This window comes from Suricata suricatta, chromosome 14, assembly GCF_006229205.1.
Source record: "Suricata suricatta isolate VVHF042 chromosome 14, meerkat_22Aug2017_6uvM2_HiC, whole genome shotgun sequence".
In the NCBI taxonomy this organism is placed as follows: Eukaryota; Metazoa; Chordata; class Mammalia; order Carnivora; family Herpestidae; genus Suricata; species Suricata suricatta.
The window spans coordinates 65258470-65264966 of NC_043713.1; the positions used below are offsets into that span (position 1 = coordinate 65258470).

The window sequence follows — 6497 nt, forward strand, 5'->3', positions numbered from 1 at the left end:
TCAGGCCTCAGAAGTTGATGGTTGTTATATTGACACACTTGCTTCTCTCCCCAGGAACCATGGTCCAGGTTTTTGAGTAGGGTACTGGGGTCAAGAGAGCATTCAGAGGCCACAGGCCAAGTTGGTTCGTCTCCACTGATGTTCACTCCATGTTTTGGGACACATCAGCTCCTCCCTGAACTCACAAAGCAAACCAAGAGTTAAACATGTGAATATTAGTTCCATCAGCCAGATTGATCCCAAGACTTCCTTGGTGCAGTAGAAAGGCTTGGGTTTTGCAGCCAAATGCGTATGGATTTAAATGGTGGCTGGACCACTTGCTTGTGAGCAAATTACTTAACCTCTGTGAGCCTTAGTTTACCCACCTGACAAATGGGGATTATAATAAGCAACATTAGATAACAATTGAGCCAACCTCATAAGATTATTATGATAACCAATGTGTTAATTCATGTAAAATGGTATAATTGGTAGGACCTGCAGGAGGCGTGGTAAGTATTAGCCTCACTGAGGGGAGAGGTGTGACAATCATAGAAAACTTCCCATAGAAAGTTATACCTAAGGTGTTTTAACTGGGTGTAATGGACGTAAAAACTTAGTACCATGCTCAGAAAGAAAGAAGGAGAGAAGAAATGGGATTTTCTGAGGTTGCTTGGGATTGCTAGGGACTCCTAGACACCTCCCAGCCCCCTCCTGATTCTGATCCACCTCAGTCCTGAACCTCCTCCTCTTCCTGCTTCTTTCTCCTGCCCCACTGCTGCACGCATGCTGGGTGCTGGCCTCTTGCCCTGAATCCTACTGCAGGGGCACCCAGCAGGCACAGACTTGACAGGAAAGAGAGAGAAGCAAGCTGGAAAGAGGGATTTGAAGAAGATTGATGGCGGCATTGTTGTCATGGCAACGACAGGATGGGCTCCAGGCCCCACTGCCTGGAGCAGCTCCTCCAGCTCTTCCTGGATTCCAGAGCCTTTGAGGGGAGTCCAGAGGCCTGGGAAGGGACCCTAAGAACACAGATAGGGCCGTAGGGTGATAGCCAGCGAGAGGGGAGGCCCTGGGACCCCACATGCTCTTCTAGCGGCACCTGCTAAATCAATGAACTTTTACAGAAGACCTGTTTAAACCCCTGAATTAAAAGATGGGGAAACTGAGTACTAAGGAAGAAAGGGCTGAGGACACTTTTCCTGGGAACTTATTGTGTACCTAGCTGGTACTTTCAGTCAGCTTCTAATTACTTGCATCTCTTTTCCACCAGACTATGTGATTTGGGGGAACAAAGTGGTATCTCGGAAAAAGACCAGGTATCAGATCTGGGTTTAAATTCTTTCTCCTTCACTTACTAAGCAGATGGTAGTGCATATTACCTCCCTTCTCTAGGCCTCAGTTTCCTCATCTACAAAATAGATAAAGATTATGGCATATAATATTATCTGCCTCATAGAGTGGTTGAGGTTTTTGAATGGCATAATTGATATAAAATGCTTCGTGTAGTGCTTGGGAAAGCATAAATGCTCAATAAATGTCGCATGTAATAATATTACAAGACTATTTAGAAAAAATGAAATTCACATTTTGCTAGCTTAAAAACCCCAGTTATTTGGGTAGCTGTGGAGGGGCGGGATCTAGTTTGCTTCTTGAACCATCTGATTTTGTCCCTTTGCTTTACTTACATTTATATCTATATTTCTCTGCCTCTTAGAGAGCAGAGCCCTGTGGGCTAATGGGAGCACATAGGCCACTAGTCAAGAGACATAGGTTAATAATAATAATAGTTCTCATTTATTGGGAACTTAGATGTGCCAGACTCCTTGCTGAGCTTTTGACATGAACGCTTCCCAACAGCTCTTCAAGTTAGGTGCCCTTGTTATTCTGTTTTATGAGAAGAAACTGAGACTCAGAGAGGTTACAAGCCTCATTCAAGGTCACACAGCTGGTAAGTGGCAGAGAGGGGAACTCAGTCACCAGTAGGATTTTTATTATTTATTTATTTATTTATTTATTTATTTATTTATTTATTTATTTATTTTACTGAGGTTGGCCGGGGAAGTGTACTGGTGCTGCTGGCCTTGGTCCTGAAACATTAGTGCCAGGAGGGGCTGAGCTGTTGCTTAGAATGTGTGCTCATCAGTGCCTGCTGCCCTGCCTCCCGGAGGACACAGGTGAGGGAAGAGGCAGGGGGTGAAGGCACAGAAGGGAGGGCACAGGGAGAGAGTGAGAGAGGGTCTAGGTCTTCTGGAAGGACAAAGCTTCTGACTGATCGCTAAGGGAAATAAAAGGGACTTGATATGTATTTTGGATAACAATATTGCTTTGGAAAGTGCTGTAGGGGACATTCGATCCTCTCTCTCCTTGTCACACTAGTGCTCAGTAGTCTGTTTTCCTCACAAATGGGGTCTCATTGTCCCTACCTCACAGATTTGATTTGGAGAGTCAAGGAAAGAAGGGTGAACGTCCCAAGCAGAGTGCCTGGAACATGTGAGTGGTGACTACATTCTCTTTAGCCCTTCTCCTGGCCTCACCAGTAGCCTCTGCCTGTATTTTCTCTGGCTCAGGCAGGATACCTGCCAACCAGTCCCTGCTCTAGCATGCGGGTTTCCCGGGGAGAATTTCTGCAGCCCAGCCACCCAAGTTCATTTGTAATGCGGGCTTTCCCTGCCACAGAGCTCCAAGCTGCTTGGAAGAGTTAGGAGCCCCATTTCTTTGCATTAAAAAGCGCCTCGAGTGAGGATCCTGTTCTGATGGGGGCATGTAAATGCCTCTTTCAAGAGAGGAAATTGCTTTGAAGTTACTATTTCCCTGGCTTTGATAATAATCTGCTTAATGTCTTGTGTCAAACTAATTACAGCATAATTACCTTTTTTAATAACAGGTACTTTTAATTGGTGCAGGGTTAAACAATTCTGTTGTAAAAATCGGTTGTTTTACATTCATGGCTCTAGTTTACGAAGAACTGGGACAACCTTGTAATGTTAAACACTCCAGAGAGCTGGGACTGGGCATGAAGAGGATGGCTCCGTGCCTCCTCTGCGTGACATCGGACCCCTCTTCTTGCCTCACCTGCTCTCAGACAGAACTTCTTGTGCCAAACTCTTGGAAGACGAAAAGAAGAACGCTTAGGGCCATGTGTGTTCACGTACATCAGCTGGCTTCATTTACAGCTGTACGTACACAAAAGCATGTGAAAGAAATGTCGCTATCTCCATGACACGGATGTGTAAACTGAGGCTCAAGGAGGCTAAGCAACCTACTCCAGGTCACAATGTCAAATGACTGAACCAGACTTTGAACTCATGCCCCTTGCTTCCAAATCCTGTGTTTTTGAAAAGTGGTATAATTGAGCAGTTAAGAGTTTGGGGATGGGTCTGGAATCCAGAATACCTAGGCTTGATCCCAGCTCTAGATCATAATTGCTGTGTGGCCAAGGGTGATTTTATAACTTCTCTGGGCCTCTGTTTTTTTCATCTGTAAAATTGGGAAGTAGTAATGGTATCTCCTTCATGGGACTAATAAGGTCATATAAACCAACACAGGCCAAGTGTCTAACACAGTAGGTGCCCATACAATGGTAATTCCTCCTATACCCTCTGAGCATTGCTCTGACCCTGGTTTTCGCCTCCCAGATTCCTTTCTTGTAGAACCCTGAGTACCCCCATAGATGTATTTCCTCACGTCTCGGCTGAAAAAGTGCACACACTCATCTCATTACTGCAGCTTTTTGCATTTCATTAAAAAACCTGACAGGCCATTTCATAATAATTTATTAGCACAGAGTCAATTTTTATTAATTACAATCATTAATTTATCAGTGTTCCCGTCATCTGAAGTTTGGTCAGAAGTGAAAGGCGAGAAGTGCAGAGAGAAAAATGGGGGAGAGTGGAACTTGCAGGGATCAGGACCCAGTTGGTGGGGGTGGGGTGGAAGGGGCTGGTGGGCTCAGTGGGGTGGGAGCCACTAGCTTGAATGCAGAGGCTGGGAGCGGGGCAGCATCTAGCATTGGAGAGCAGGCGTCTGACCCTCCAGTGATGCAGGAACAAAGGAAATGTATGAGTGACATGCGGTGGGGCTTCACCGACCTCAGAAACAAGGTCCTCAAAGTTCTGGCTCCGTGGTGTCCTCCACCTCAGCTCCTCCCCTTCTTCAGCTTGCTCACTGCATTGAGCTTTCCATTTTTCTGCCTCTCCCTCCAGGTTGTAAGCTCCTGGAGAGAAGTGACCTTGTCTTAGCTATCACTTGGTCACCAGAACTTCGCAGAGAACTCAAGACATACTTGCTGAATGGATTCACACAGGAATCATCTATCCAGCCCCTGCCTCTTTTATGGAGGCAGAAACTAAAGCCCAGAGGGGACGTCTGAACCACTCAAGGTCACATAGCTAGTTGATAGCCTAATCAGACCCAGGAACTAAACCTACTGGCCTTTTCATACCTTGCATGTCTCAGTTTTTGTGTTTTGGCCACCCCCCGCCCCCACCCTCGTCTAGCCTTTGTACTTTCTCTCTCTTTTTTTAATCAGAAAAAAAGTGAAATGAAAAGCAAAAGTATGGGTTGAGAACAAAGATGAGGCTGGCCCCTCAGCGAGGGGCAGGGGTTGTTTCTGTCTAGGTCCTGGTCTTGCTTCAGTGACTCTTGTCTCTGGTACCCACATCCTGGCTCAATGCTTGTCCTTCTCTGGGCAAGGACCTGCTCAAATGGCTTTACCACAGAATCACTGGGGGTGCTGGGGAGGCACTCACATGTGGAGTCCCCCTGGAGCTGTGATCCATTCTGTTAACACTGAGACTGAAACATGGGAACAGCCGCTCTTGGTCCTGATGGTGCCAGGTCAGCTCCATAGCCAACTGCTCCTGCAAGCCAGATCTGGGTGGTGAGGCTCTTCTATCCTCTTCCCTTTCCGCTCTTTCACTCCAGGATGGATTCTGGGCAGCATCCTCCTCCCCATCCTGTGTCCCAATTCTAGCACACCAGAGCAGACGGCTATCCTGTTTAAGACCTGGGGCCCTGGGACCACACAGACTTGGGTTTGAGTCCCAGCCTAAGGCAGGTGCTATTGCCTTACAGTGCCTCCATTTTCTTATCTCCAAATGGGCCTAATAATAGTGTCCTGCTCCCTGAACTATTGTTAGGACTGAATGTCAGTGCACATAACCCAGCTGGGGGTGAAAGTTGGTGGTAGGCATGGAAATGGTAGCAATGGTATAGTCTTGATAGATGAGTAGGAACTAGCTAGGGGCTCTGTTGGGGATGAGCTGGAGGACATTCCCGAAGAAGATGATGCCATACATGGAGGCATGTGGGTGAGAAACAGCATAGCATATGCAGGGAACCTCGAGCATCTGTATGCACTGAGTGCAAACTGCCTGGCAGAGAGCATTTGGGGAGGATGGCAGGGATCAGATCATACTGGAAACCCTACAAGCCATGGCAAAGTGGGTGCCTTTTTTTCTAAGGACTATGGGGAGCCATGGGAAGGTGTGAAGTAGGGGAACTGGCATGATTATAAATCATAGAATTCAATTATAAAAGAGGGATTGAAGATGAAGTGTGGAAATAGCCAGTGAGGGATCTGTAACAGCCATCCCGAGTGAGAGATGACAGTGGCTTGGCCAGAATGGGGGAGGGTTGGGAAGGATGGGAAGGAGACGTTGGATTCAAGACTTGTTAAGAAGAGGGGCACCTGGGTGGCTCAGTCGGTTAAGCATCCAGCTTCAGCTCAGGTCATGATCTCACGGTTTGTGGGTTCGGGCCCTACATCAGGCTCTGTCCTGACAGCTAGCTCAGAGCCTGGAGCCTGCTTCAGATTCTGTGTCTCCCTCTCTCTCTGACCCTCCCCTGCTCGCGCTGTCTCTCAAAAATAAATAAAAAAACATTTTAAAAGAAAAAAAAAGACTTGTTAAGAAGAAAAATCCTCTGCTGGGGATCTTCTCCATCCTCAAAGGTCACACCTAATGCCTGGCCCCTTGCAGGAAGATGTTACAAGTCACCAACCCTCCTGATCTGGGGAGGTCTCCCCTCTGATGTCTGTCACATGAGATGGTGATGTGTCCAGGCCTGGTCCCCGCAGAGAAGAGTGTGCCAGCTGTATTCTGTTTCCCAACACTTAGCTCAGGGCTTGGCCCAGGTTTGGCATGAGATGAGTAACCAGTGGATGCAAAAATCAAGTGGTGTTGGTGCCATTGTTTGTACCCTGCTTCCTGGATCCCAGGACCCAGAAAGGATATGAAATACATCATGTGTCACCCTTCAGAAACCTTGATGGTATCACCCTGTCTCTGGCCCAGAAAGTAAACCTTTTTTACTGTATTGGTCTTTCTCTTTATGAATAGCTTAAAAAAAAAATCCTAGGACCCTAGCTCAGTTCATCCACAATTATCTTATCTGAGCTTCAGTTCACTTGTTTGAAATTGAGGATGCCCACACCAGTCTTGGCAGGTGGCTGTTTTCTGAATCCCTTTAACATGTGAGTGTTCCTCTGGGTGGGAAGGGGACTCCAAATGAGCAAG

The 6497-nt window shown here is 46.9% G+C and overlaps 1 long non-coding RNA gene across 1 annotated transcript; it reads left to right on the forward strand.

Moving 5' to 3' along the window:
- Positions 1 to 2040: 2040 nt before the first annotated feature.
- Positions 2041 to 4393, forward strand: LOC115277339. Its single transcript, XR_003902382.1, has 3 exons — positions 2041 to 2156; positions 2413 to 2472; positions 4185 to 4393. It is a non-coding gene; the product is annotated as an uncharacterized LOC115277339 (long non-coding RNA).
- Positions 4394 to 6497: the final 2104 nt, after the last annotated feature.